This window comes from Stenella coeruleoalba, assembly GCF_951394435.1.
Source record: "Stenella coeruleoalba genome assembly, chromosome: 9".
Taxonomy (NCBI): domain Eukaryota; kingdom Metazoa; phylum Chordata; class Mammalia; order Artiodactyla; family Delphinidae; genus Stenella; species Stenella coeruleoalba.
Genome location: NC_137155.1, coordinates 39868251 through 39880335, shown reverse-complemented (window position 1 = coordinate 39880335; position 12085 = coordinate 39868251). Strand labels below are relative to the sequence as shown.

The 12085-nt window shown below is 37.3% G+C and overlaps 1 protein-coding gene across 13 annotated transcripts in view; it reads left to right on the top strand.

Moving 5' to 3' along the window:
• ARL4A (ARF like GTPase 4A) overlaps positions 1 to 12085 on the top strand; it is a 978493-nt gene that overhangs the window by 150714 nt on the left and 815694 nt on the right. For 4 of the 13 annotated variants that reach the window (XR_013829845.1, XR_013829846.1, XR_013829847.1 and 1 more), the window contains exon 1: positions 2323 to 2456. The exons of the other annotated variants lie outside the window; for them this stretch is intronic. The gene's annotated coding sequence lies outside the window, so the exon portion shown is untranslated. Of the gene's footprint in view, positions 1 to 2322; positions 2457 to 12085 lie in introns of those variants that run through there. 13 annotated transcript variants of the gene reach the window in all.

The following is a 12085-nucleotide window of genomic DNA, read 5'->3' as shown; positions in this document are numbered from 1 at the left end:
GGTTTTAAGTGACATTATCAGAATCTTCCAGGTAATTTGTGGCAGAAACATGGTTCAAATTCTGTATTCTTTACTCATGGACTAGGGCTTCTTCCATCAAGACACACGGACACTCACATGTCTACATATGGATCATAATATAAATATCGCATAATTTTTTGGTTGCATATAAATTTTATGGAGAGAGTATTTTCAAACTGTCTGTTGCTTTCCAAACAATTTACCAATTCTTAATTTTTAAAACATTTGAGTAATTCACAGAGGTCTAGTTAATCAGATAGTTGATCAAAAAATACTTAAAATTAGTTCTGAATTAAATTATTCCATGGATGGCAAAGAAAACATACATAGCTCAAGAGCATTTCTGCATTTATCCAAAGCCCTAACTGGCTTCTGGCTGGCAATTTTAAGCTGATAAAGAATAAAAGCCACCCTATTTTAAGCTCTTTATCCATTTAGCTGTCTGAAATGATTTCACAGCTCAGGCAGGAAGGCTGGCTGGGTAAACAGAACATTCACAAATAAGTTCTGTAGAATCCAGTGTGGAAATTGAAGAAGCTAGGAGAATGGCCTTGTGACAACTGTGGAATTTGAGTCAAAAATAAAAGTACTGCTGGTGATTCCCCATTGACTCAGGGAGTGGCTGCCCAGCCCTGGAAGTTATTTCTTTGCGTTCTGTTTTTAGAGGTTTCTAGCTCTATTCTAAAAAAGAAAACATTGAATGCCGACATCAGGGCATTGAGTCCATCTTTTTGAAAAAAGATGAAAAGAGCATAATTCCATATTCTTTCGTACTAGTCACTTCCGGTTGGCCATTTTTGCCTGTGGGAAAAAGCACAGGTGCATGGATTTTCTTGTTTGTGGTCTAAACTCATGCTTGCAGACTTCTTAAAGTGAAAGAGGAACCACTCAGATTTGGGATCCATGTTGTTTATTTTCTAGGCAAACTAATCCGCAGCGTCTGATAGCACCTTCCCTTTATGATTTCCTATGAAATCATAATGTCTGCCTGGAGTCACTGACTCAGTCCTATCAAGATGTTCACTCATTGGGAACAACATCTTCCTACCTGAGTAGGCGTGTGATTTTAATTTTACTGTGACAGCACACATGTACAAAGGCAGGTGCTACTGAGAGTCATTGGCCCTCAGGGTGATTGTAGTGAGCCTACGATCAATTGATCATTGCACACTGCTGCTTACAGCAGGTAGAAGCAAGTGAAGATGAAATGCTGGTGAAATTATTATTAGGGGTGAGGTGTTGCATCAGCATAGACATAATAAAATGCTTCCTTTGTGGAAGGGAGTAAACCTCAGGTGCAAAGTCTGTAGGCACTGAAAAGTGGCAGGGCTGGCTCAGCAAGATATGAGAGTGGGAAGAACTCAAAGAATGTATTTAATTTCTCTTTCTATTTCCCTTTCTTCCTGGACATCCAGCCCCTTCTTAACTACCCTACTCCCTTTACCTCCAGGATTATCCCTTTCATATTCTACCAGATAGACTTTGGGCACCATGCAATGAAGATTCTTCCTTTACATGTTTAGTTGACTCTTGCTTTCCCTACCTTCTGCTAGAGAAGTGTTGAATTATCTTCATTAAAGTGCTCAAGTTCAGTCAGTTAACAATAAGCCATGTGGTGAGGGATCAGCTGAATGGGCTTCAGAATCGAACAGGCCTGGCTTCAGTGATTCACCTTGTATTTTCTGTGCGGCTTTGGATAAATTTTTTAAACTATTTGAGTCTCCATGTCTCTTTAAAACGTAATAATTTATAACTCATCAGGTCATTTGGAAGATTAAATGAGATAAGATATGTAAAGGGGGTAATATTCAAAAATGTTCATTTCCGGGCTTCCCTGGTGCCGCAGTGGTTGAGAGTCCGCCTGCCGATGCAGGGGACACGGGTTCGTGCCCCGGTCCCGGAAGATCCCACATGCCGCGTAGCGGCTGGGCCTGTGAGCCATGGCCGCTGAGCCTGCGCATCCGGAGCCTGCGCGTCCGGAGCCTGTGCTCCGCAACGGAAGAGGCCACAACAGTGAGAGGCCCGCGTACCACACGCACAAAAAAAGTTCAGTTCCGTTTTGGCCTTCCAGTTCACTATTGATGCTACCTAACATTTATAGATTATCAGCAGTATTAACTTTCTGAAGTACTGATGGTGGAAATTTTGAACATGAAAGATATTAATAATGTGCAAATTTCCAGCGAAAATTCCTTTCTGAGCGGTTTTTTTTTCTTGCGGTACGCGGGTGTCTCACCGCCGCGGCCCCTCCCATTGCGGAGCACAGGCTCCGGACGCGCAGGCGCAGCGGCCACAGCCCACGGGCCCAGCCGCTCCGCGGCGTGGGGGATACTCCCGGACCGGGGCACAGACCCGCGACCCCTGCGTCGGCAGGCGGACTCTCAACCACTGCGCCACCAGGGAAGCCCTTTCTGAGAGGTTTTGAAGTTATATGTGTGAGTATATGCGTGTGTGAAGGAGCGTGTGTGGATACAGGATTTAATCGTGTGTTGTGTATCTTCTTATGGGGCTGCCATTTTTGCATGCTGATCTTTGCCCCAGGGAGCTGACTCGTTTATCCTTTATCAAATGTGCCTTCTGGCTTTTGGCTAGGTTTGCCCACTGGGGAACCACTGCAGGAGATCCAGAAGTATTCGTTCTCCTTGATAGCTTGTGGAGAGGCGGCTAGAGTGGCACTGTTAACTGAGGCCGTTAAAGCTCCCATTCCCGCCATGCTTCCTGTTGGTTTGTAGAACAGGGGATGGAAAGAGAGTGACGTCCCTGGCAGATACAGTTGGGCCAGCTTTCCTCATCTTGGAAGGTCATCCATCCTTTCAAGGTGAAGGTCTCTGCATGACTCTCTCCTTCCAGTTCTAATGCTCGCTCCTTCCCTTTGTCATAATGAACCTAGGCATGTTAACTCCTTGTAAGCAGCTCAGCATTCTTGAACTACCCCTTGTGATTCTCCTACACCCACACCTCTGTAAATAGTCCCTTTGTAAATAAACCCTCCTCAAATTTTCCTAATTTGAGTGCACCATCTGTTTCCTGTTGGAATCCTGATTTATATACCAGTAAACACAGTGTAATTGGAGAAGAGGACTAATTCCTATAATGTGAGTTAACAAAGTTTGTGTATCAGACTTCCAAAATTTATGGTGTGTTGTCTAGGACATGTTTTGACTTAAAGTGTCTCAGAATAATGATCATTATTGTTTAAATCCCCTCTGTGATCTTGCTTAATGTTTAATCATTGTTGCTTGGGAAGCAGAATCCAAAACCAGAGGAGAAAAATGAGGAAAGGCTACAGGAAGAATGCAGATGTCTTGAGTACACATTTATGCAGATATTCAAGGAAATTTGTTGAAATAAATTTGGAATTTGCTTTACAACTATGCCCTTAATGATAATGAATTTCCCTTCAATCTCTCTGAACTTAGTGCTGCATCTGGGGTACAGAATTTCCTCAAAACCGTTACACTAGATATTGGAAAAACCCCACTTCGGGCTATTGGAAACTAAACAGACTATTAAGACATCATTTGCTAATTCTGTGAATTCTCTCTTCCGTTGCATCTGATTCCTTTAGATTTAGTTTTTGGAGAGATTTGGTGAAGCAACATGAGATAGAAGAAGAAACGTCATGAGCGTTCAGGAGCCTGGGATGATGGTGGCATTGATGTGAGGTCACACCTGGCCCAGACTTGGGGTTGGTCAATGATGGGGAGTCTCTTATTAGGCCCAAACTTAAAAACCCAGCCTCCAGACAGAATTTATTTTTTAGATGAAAATAGAATCCAAAAAAGAAACACTTACTGGGTCAAAGAAGAATGCTTACTTTTAACTCTCTAAGTATTTTTCCCTTTATCAAAAGACTGATGACGGTGGCCAGGCAGTGTTGAAAATACCAATTTATGCTCTTCTCAGGGCTCAAAAACTTTAATTTGAACTTTAAATAACTTTTTTACCTCATATTACTTATTTGACAGCAATTGTTTCAAGATATGGATTTCAGTTCCCAGGCAATCTTCTCATCTGTTAATATAATAATAAACTTAAATCAGTGCATATTTCACAGAGAACTGGCAATGTTTTACATTTTTGCCTTTTGACGGGCATTGCATTAACCTAGAATATAAGTCTGGCGATGGATGTACAGGAGTTTCACTCACTAAACCTTGCATTTTCAGAGCAAAATGCAGTTATAGCCCATTTGTGAACACAGAAGGGTAGGATTAGCAATCTCACTGCATGACAAGTAATACAAAATAATCCCAAGAGAAAAGATTAGTTTCTAGGTGGCTCTTCAGAAATGTTTGTTTTTTAAGACAGCATAATACTTGTTAAAACAGGATGATCTCAGTCACCACTTCTTTTACTGAATATTTATTTCCCCAAACTATTTGCTTACCTTCCCACACAAAAGAAGTCTCCCTTTTACATTTAGTGGGGAAGAGCTAATTGATTCTTTTTTTTTTAAATCAATCTTCTTCTATGTAGACTTATTTGTGATTGAGATTTATTATATTTAGATGTTGAGAAATCCATTAACAAGATCTTTAACAAGAATCTAGATATTTTTAACTTGAGATTGACATTTTGTGATATACAGAGACTTGGTTTCAATAGATGGTGTTAATCTGGATTTTACTGAGACTGAAGTGGTCCATGGGAAGACTTGATATACCTTATGAATGCCCTGATATGCACAGAATTGTGTGTAAATACACTTATATGATCCTCCCCACCTCACCCTACCCCACAGAGTGGGTTTATAGCTTTCAGCAGATTCTCAAAGGGATACTTGATTTGAAAAATAGTAACATCTGCTCACTTAAAAATTGTGAGCATGTAGTAAGTGAGGCTTTTTCTTTCTTTCTTAATAATGGTAATGGTAGTGGTGGTAAGTTCTTTTTGATAGTAGTCCTTTTATGGATAAATGTTAACTATAGGTTTCCTCAGGAATCAATATTGGGATTACTCAGTCATTAGTTTATCTAACATACAAAACATGTACTGGGAACCTAGTGTGTGTGGAGGGATATAATAATATCCCTTCTATGTAATTTTATGTATGTATAAAGCAAGATGGGATACAAGCATTTCTAAGTTAATCCTGGAAATCACCACGGCTCACAACTAAATGATGTAGGAATGGAGCCATCAAGAAATGAAAAGTACGTAAGAGAAACAGAAGCACAAAGATCAGCTTGATGCTTTCTGGCGTAACATCCACAATACTTAATTGTCCTCATGTTTGAAAAGCCCACTCTTACTATTATTTCTAAAAATTCATACATATATATATATATATTTCAAAGCAGTTGAAGAAGGTAATAGGGTATACCATGAAAATAAATTCGCCTGCTACCTCAGCCCTGGTATTCCAGTTTATTTTCTCAAAGATAAATATTGTTATGTTTTTTATGATAAAATAAACATATTGCTTATTTATGAGAAACATATTGTTTTAATCAGGATACCTTCCTCTGAGACTTTCTTGGTGTTATACTGAGCAGGGGTCAAATATCAGAAGGCTTCTCCTCAGCAGTTTCAAAAACTGCTTGGTGACTCTAGAAATTCTAAGGAGGCAAGATCAAATACTTAGTGCCTCTAGAAAGGATGCTTCTAATGTTTTCACTCTTACAAAATGGCCCTGGGAAAAACACTGAGGATCTTTGTCTCCCTGGGCATGGATGTGGTCTTTGAACTCGGATTTGGGATCAGAACTATCCCATCACCTGAATTTAGATCTCAGAGGTTTATCATGGTTTTTATGCCTAGTTCCGAAGGCAGTTTAACACTTTAGGCCCACACGATTGCAGGATGAGTACAGAGGAGCATTATATTTTTGTGTGTCCTTTTATTTCCCAGCTAAATGTTAATAACAATAGTAAGTGCAAGTCTTAAATTATTCCACATTACTTATTTTGCAGAATGGGCTCTTCTTGGGTAATAACTTTTTAAACGATCAGAAACCTAGTGGGATACGATGGTCAGTGCCCTCCAGTTAGCTGCTGCATGGCAAGCTTAGTTAGTTGCATCATGCTTTCAGTCTGACCTTTGAGGTGATAGAAACTGGCAGTAAAAGATCAGATCTGTTTCCTGGTCACCAGTGCCTTTAAATCACCTTAGATAAAAGCAGATCAATGGTCAGAAATTAGAGCAGATGGCAAGTTATGGGTTGCCAGTAACTGTCTTTGGGTTACAATTCCTGCAATAGGAAAGGAATTAAGATGTTTTGTCAAGTATTATATATATTATTACATTTTCAAATAATAAATTATCTATTTTTAAATAGTTATTTTAATTAAAAAGACACATCTACTTGGTAAATACATTCAAACTGTGCAAATATGTACAATGAGAAAAAAGTCTCCCACACATCCTAAACCACCGCTTTCCAACCCCATCCCAGTCACAGAAGCAACCATTGCTAATGGTTTCTTGTGCATTTTCCCAGAACTTTCTATATATGTAAAATATATAAATGGCATAGTTGTAAAAATACATTAAAATATTTTTACATAAGAAGAAATATATTATACACACTGTACATGTATCTATAAAAATGCCTTGCAGGACATTTAGCCCGGTCTAAAATGTCCATGAGACACTTGGCACACAGAGAAAAACTACTTGACATGCATCATGCTCACGGATGTTTTGGATAGCACCAAATTTCAAGGACCTTTTGTAATGGAACAAAAGTCTTATGGGTGTTTTGGACAGGATCAAATACCTGCTAAGCAAAAAATGTATATATGTAATGACATTTTAACTTATGTTTTTCCTTAACAGTTTTGGACATATCTCACTCTGTTTAACAGTGGTATAATCTTTGTTTACTTAGTTTTATATAAATGGACATCCACATTTTCTCTTATATTTGCTTTAAAAGATACAGAAATGAATCCCTTCTACTTCCATTTTTGCTTATATATATGTGTTTCTATGCAAAAGTGTTGAATGAGATTTTGCATTTAGAATTTTGATAGACAATATAGATATTGCCAAGTTACTCTCCAAAGAGTCTGCACCATTTTAAACTCATACCAGCACTGATGATAGGTCCTAATTTTCTACAATTTGGCCAACACTATGTATTATCAATATTTTTCATGCTTGTCATATTAAAAAGTGAAAAAATGTACCAGATATATATAGTCTATTTGTCTTTCTTTTTTCTGCTTTGAGTCAGTGTTGCTCCCTGCCTGTTTTTCTGGTGAGTTGTTGGACTGTTGTATATTAAGGCAATTAAAACATATTTACATGTGTTGTACGTAAACTCTCCCAGTGTTTTAGTCATCTTCTGACTTTGTTAAATTTCTTGCCATGTGGGAATTTGTAATGTTTATGAAAGCAAGTCTTAATCATTTCTTTTACAGACTTCTGGATTTTATGTCTTGTTTAGAAAGGCCTTTCCCATTCCAAGTTTTTTCCTAAGTGCCCATTGTTTTCATAGGATAGATGGGGTTTCATATTTTATTTTGAAATATTTCATATTTGGAATTAGTTTTATATATAAGGTGTAGATTTTCCCCCACCAATTTTCTCATTTTCACCATTGATTTATCCCACCTTTTCAGCTGATTTGTAAAGCCACTTTTAACATATACTCAGTTTTCACATACATTTGGCTCCATTTGGCATTCTACCCTGATGATCAGTATGTTCCTGAAGCACTGTCATATTTTAATGTGTGACATTAAAGGGCTAGTTCTCCATCACTACTCTTTTTTTCCCCCAAAGTCTATTCTAGCTATCCTAACATGCTTATATTTCCACACCTTTATTTTCCATTTTCCCCACAGAATTCTTATCACATTCCAAAAAATAAAATTTCATTTGTACTTTTGTTGGTAATCACACTGATTTATAAATTAATTCATGGATGTCTGCCATCTTTACAATATTGTCTTTATATTCAAGAGCAAGGTATATTTCTATTTATTGATTTTTTTTAACATCTTTGTTGGAGTATAATTGCTTTACAGCGGTGTGTTAGTTTCTTCTTTATGACAAAGTGAATCAGCTATACATATACATACATCCCCGTATCTCTTCCCACTTGCATCTCTCTCCCACCCTCCCTATCCCACCCCTCTAGGTGGTCACAAAGCACCGAACTGATCTCCCTGTGCTATGTGGCTGCTTCCCACTAGCTATCTGTTTTACATTTGGTAGCGTATATATGTCCATGCCACTCTCACTTCATCCCAGCTTACCCTTCCTCCTACCCGTGTCCTCAAGTCCATTCTCTACGTCTGCGTCTTTATTCCTGTCTTGTCCCTAGGTTCATCAGAACCATTTTTTAAATTTTTAGATTCCATATTTATGTGTTAGCATATGCTATTTGTTTTTCTCTTTCTCACTTATTCACTCTTATGACAGTCTTTAGGTCCATCCACCTCACTAAAAATAACTCAATTTTGTTTCTTTTTATGGCTGAGTAAATTCCATTGTATATATGTGCCACATCTTCTTTATCCATTCATCTGTCGATGGACACTTAGGTTGCTCCAATGTCCTGCCTATTGTAAATAATGCTGCAGTGAACATTGTGATACATGACTCTTTTTAAATTATGGTTTTCTCAGGGTATATGCCCAGTAGTGGGATTCCTGGGTCGTATGGTACTTCTACTTTTAGTTTTTTAAGGAACCTCCATGCTGTTCTCTATAGTGGCTGTATCAATTTACATTCCCACTACCAGTGCAAGAGGGTTCCCTTCTCTCCACACCTTCTCCATCATTTATTGTTTGTAGATTTTTTGATGATGACCGTTCTGACCTGTATGAGGTGATACCTCATTGTAGTTTTGATTTGCATTTATCTAATGATTAGTGACATTGAGCATCCTTTCATGTGTTTGTTGGCAATCTGTATATCTTCTTTGGATAAATGTCTATTTAGGTCTTCTGCCCATTTTTGGATTGAGTTGTTTGTTTTTTTGATATTGAGCTGCATGAGCTGCTAGTATATTTTGGAGATTAATCCGTTGTTTGTTGCTTCGTTTGCAGATATTTTCTCCCATTCTGAGGGGTGTCTTTTCATCTTGTTTATGGTTTGCTGTGCTGTACAAAAGCTTTTAAGTTTCATTAGGTCCCATTTCTTTATTTTTATATTTATTTCCATTTCTCTAGGAGGTGGGTCAAAAAGGATCTTGCTGTGATTTATGTCATAGAGTGTTCTGCCTATGTTTTCCTATAAGAGTTTGATAGTTTCTGGTCTTATATTTAGGTCTTTAATCCATTTTGAGTTTTTTTTGTGTGTATGGTGTTAGGGAGTGTTCTAATTTCATTCTTTTATGTGTAGCTCTCTAGTTTTCTCAGCACCACTTATTGAAGAGGCTGTCTTTTCTCCATTGTATATTCTTGCCTCCTTTATGAAAAATAAGGTGACCATATGTGTGTGGGTTTATCTCTGGGCTTTCTATCCTGTTCCATTGATCTATATTTCTGTTTTTGTGTCAGTACCATACTGTCTTGATTACTGTAGCTTTGTAGTATAGTCTGAAGTCAGGGAGCCTGATTTCTCCAGCTCCGTTGTTCGTTCTCAAGGTTGCTTTGGCTATTCAGGGTCTTTTGTGTTTCCATAAAAATTGTGAACTTTTTTGTTCCAGTTCTGTGAAAAATGCCATTGGTAATTTGATAGGGATTGCATTGAATCCGTAGATTGCTTTGGGTAGTAGAGTCATTTTCACAATATTGATTCTTCCAATCCAAGAACATGGTATATCTCTCCATCTATTTGTATCATCTTTAATTTATTTCATCAGTGTCTTATAGTTTCCTGCATATAGGTCTTTTGTCTCCTTAGGTAGGTTTATTCCTACATGTTTTATTCTTTTTGTTGCAATGGTAAATGGGAGTGTTTCCCTAATTTCTCTTTCAGATTTTTCATCATTAGTGTATAGGAATGCCAGAGATTTCTGTGCATTAATTTTTTATCCTGATACTTTACCAAATTTACTGATTAGCTCTAGTAGTTTTCTGATAGCATCTTTAGGATTCTCTATGTATAGTAGCATGTCATCTGCAAACAACGACAGCTTTACTTCTTCTTTTCTGATTTCGATTCCTCTTATTTCTTTTTCTTCTCTGATTGCTGTGGCTAAAACTTCCAAAACTATGTTGAATAATAGTGGTGAGAGTTGGCAACATTGTCTTGTTACTGATCTTAGTGGAAATGGTTTCAGGTTTTCACCTTTGAGAATGATGTTGGCTGTGGATTTGTCATATACGGCTTTTATTATGTTGACGTAAGTTCCCTCTATGCCTACTTTCTGGAGAGTTTTTATCATAAATGGGTGTTGAATTTTGTTGAAAGATTTTTCTGCATCTATTGAGATTATTATTTTTCTCCTTCAGTTTGTTAATATGGTTTATCACATTGATTGATTTGCATACATTGAAGAATCCTTGCATTCCTGGGATAAACCCCACTTGGTCATGGTGTATGATCCTTTTAATGTGCTGTTGGATTCTGTTTGCTAGTATTTTGTTGAGGATTTTTGAATCTATATTAATCAGTGAATTTGGTATATAATTTTCTTTTTTGTAGTATATTGGTCTGTTTTTGATATCAGGGTGATGATGGCCTCGTAGAAAGAGTTTGGGAGTGTTCCTCCCTCTGCTATATTTTGGAAGAGTTTGAAAAGGATAGGTGTTAGCTCTTCTCTAAATGTTTGATAAAATTCTCCTGTGAAGCCATCTGGTCCTGGGTTTTTGTTTGTTGGAAGATTTTTAATCAAAGTCTCAATTTCAGTGCGTGTGGTAGGTCTGTTTATATTTTCTATTTCTTCCTGGTTCAGTCTTGGAACGTTGTGCTTTTCTAAGAATTTGTCCAGTTCTTCCAGGTTGCCCATTTTATTGGCATACAGTTGCTTGTCTTTATCTCTCACGATCCTTTGTATTTCTGCAGTGTCAGTTGTTACTTCTCCCTTTTCATTTCTAATTCTGTTGATTTAAGTATTCTCCCTTTTTTTCTTGATGAGTCTGGCTAATGATTTATCAATTTTGTTTATCTTCCCAGGGAACCAGCTTGTAGTTTTATTGATCATTGCTATTGTTTTCTTTATTTCTCTTTCATTTATTTCTAATCTGATCTTTATGATTTCTTTCCTTCTGCTAACTTCGTGTTTTTTTTGTTCTTCTTTCTCTAACTTCTTTAGGTGAAACCTTAGGTTATTTATTTAAGATGTTTCTTGGGGTAGGACTGTATTGCTATATACTTCCCTCTTAGAACTGCTTTTGCTGCATCCCATAGGTTTTGGGTCGTCGTATTTTCATTATCATTTGTTTCTAGGTATTTTTTGATTTCTCTTTCATTTCTTCAGTGATCTCTTGGTTATTTAGTAGTGTATTATTTAGCCTCCATGTGTTTGTATTATTTACAGATTTTTTCCTGTAATTGATATCTAGTCTCATAGCGTTGTGGTCGGAAAAGATACTTGATAGGATTTCAAATTTCTTAAATTTACCAAAGCTTGATTTGTGACCCAAGATATGATCTACCCTTGAGACTGTTCCATGAGCACTTGATAAGAAAGTGTATTCTGTTGTTTTTGGATGGAATGTCTAATAAATATCAATTAAGTCCATCTTGTTTAATGTATCATTTAAAGCTTGTGTTTCCTTATTTATTTTCATTTTGGATGATCTGTCCATTGGTGAAAGTGGGGTGTTAAAGTCCCCTACTATGATTGTGTTAATGTCAATTTCCCCTTTTATGGCTGTTAGTATTTGCCTTATGTGTTGAGGTGCTCCTATGTTGGGTGCCTAAATATTTACAATTGTTAGATCTTCTTCTTGGATTGGTACCTTGATCACTATGTAGTGTCCTTCTTTGTCTCTTGTAATAGTCTTAATTTTAAAGTCTATTTTGTCTGATATGAGAATTGCTACTCCAGCTTTCTTTTGATTTCCATTTGCATGAAATATCTTTTTCCATCCCCTCACTTTCAGTCTGCATGTGTCCCCAGGTCTGAAGTGGGTCTCTTGTAGACAGCATATATACGAGTCTTGCTTTTGTATCCATTTAGCCAGTCTATGTCTTTTGGTTGGAGCATTTAATCCATTTA